The following is a 1,894-nucleotide window of genomic DNA, read 5'->3' as shown; positions in this document are numbered from 1 at the left end:
TTTAAATGTATGTTGTGTTGTGAAAATTTTGTGAGGTGTTAATATTATTGTTAAAAATTAAAATTATTGTTAATTAGATTAGATAAGTATTTTATTGTTAAAAATTGGAATTATTGTTAATAATATTTTTAAAAATTAGAATTTTTTTTAATTAGATTATTGTTAAATTTTGTAAAATGTTAATGTTTTTAAAAAGATAATTAGACTTAATGTTAATTAGACAAGATATGTAAAATGAAAAATTAGTCATGTTAGTTTTTGTTAATTGAAAAAGTAGTCATTGTTGTATGTTTTGTTTTTAATATTGTTAAAATTATTGTTCATATTGACCTAGTACCCGTTCAAATATTACTCATTAGGAGTAATTTTTGAATAATCCCCATTTTGGGACTGTCTTTGTACGTTTTAAGTCACTTAGGTAGTAAACATGTACTTGTGATTTGTTAATAAGGAAAGAGTTTGATGACAATTCCTTTAATGTTCTCTGAATGCATATGTGGAGTAATTATTTATTCTACATTGTGTATTTGAAGAACGGATGAGAATTGTTGCCGAATTTTTTCCTCATTAATAAATCACAAGTACATGTTTGCTAGTGACTTGAAACGTACATTGATGGGTTTAGGTTGGAGTGATAAGGACCCAATTCAAATAAATAAAGATTATTTGTAGACAATTGTCATTTATATTGGTTAAAATATTAAATTATTGTGTATTATTCTTGATTGTGATTGTTGTTAAGTTATTGTCTTTTTTAATGACATATATAAATATATATATATATTTTGAAATGTATGTAGATACATAATAACATGAAAAGATTAGAACGGCAGTGGATGTATGAAAGATTAGACGAAAACAAGAAACTCAAGAAAGCATTTGCATAGGTGGTGAAAGAGTTTATTAAATTCGCGGAAAAAAGTAGTGAGTATAAGAATTTAGGTGAAATGAGGTGTCCGTGTAAGAAATGCAAAAACTCAGGTTTTAAAAGGAAAAAGTGATGTTAAAATTCATCTTTGGTCGAATGGTTTCGCCGATAATTACTATGTATGGACATATCACGGTGAGAAACTACCTAGTAAAGAAAGTACAAATGCTAGTGAGAATCCTTACCGTGAGTTCGTGGAAAATGCATTACGTGATACTGTTGACCAAATTTTGGAGGATCGACTCAATTTTGATGACCTTAACGATGAAGAAGTGCGTTATGAAACCCCGAACCCCCAAGTTTCTTCCTTCTTTAAAATGTTAGAGTAAGTCGAATAACCAGTGTATGAGGGAAGTGATATGAGTTTGTTGCAAGTGGCTGCTAGGTTGTTATCACTCAAATGTGAGAACAACATATCTCTTAGATGCGCTAATGGTTTTGTGTCGTTCGTTGGTGACCTAATTCCAAAGTAAAATTAAATGGCGCGCAATTTTAATGAGATTAAGAAAGTTCTCAAGGGACTCCAACTACCCCATGAGAAGATTGATGCATGTCTCAATGGATGCATGCTTTTTTGGGAAGAAAATTCTAATCTTGAAGAATGTACAAAGTGTCGTGCATCTCGGTATAAAGGTTAAAAGAATTCAAGTGGGAGGCGAATTCCTTGTAAACCATTAACTTATTTCCCGCTTGCGCCAAGATTACAACGACTATATGCAACCAAGCACATAGCAGGTGACATGAGTTGGCACTACAAAAACTCCCGATTAAGAGAGAGGGGGATAATGGCACATCCAAGTGATGGAGAAGCGTGGAAATATTTCAATAGAGAGCATCCAGATTTGAAAGTGAACCCCGGAATGTTCGGCCAGGTTTGTGTACGGATGGATTTCAACCTTTTGGGCAGTTCGGGACGAAATACTCTTGTTGGCCCGTGATTGTGACTCCATACAACTTACCTCCTTG

The sequence above is a fragment of the Silene latifolia genome, chromosome 7, assembly GCF_048544455.1.
Source record: "Silene latifolia isolate original U9 population chromosome 7, ASM4854445v1, whole genome shotgun sequence".
Taxonomy (NCBI): domain Eukaryota; kingdom Viridiplantae; phylum Streptophyta; class Magnoliopsida; order Caryophyllales; family Caryophyllaceae; genus Silene; species Silene latifolia.
The sequence above is the reverse complement of the archived record's forward strand: the minus strand, read 5'-3'. Positions refer to the sequence as shown.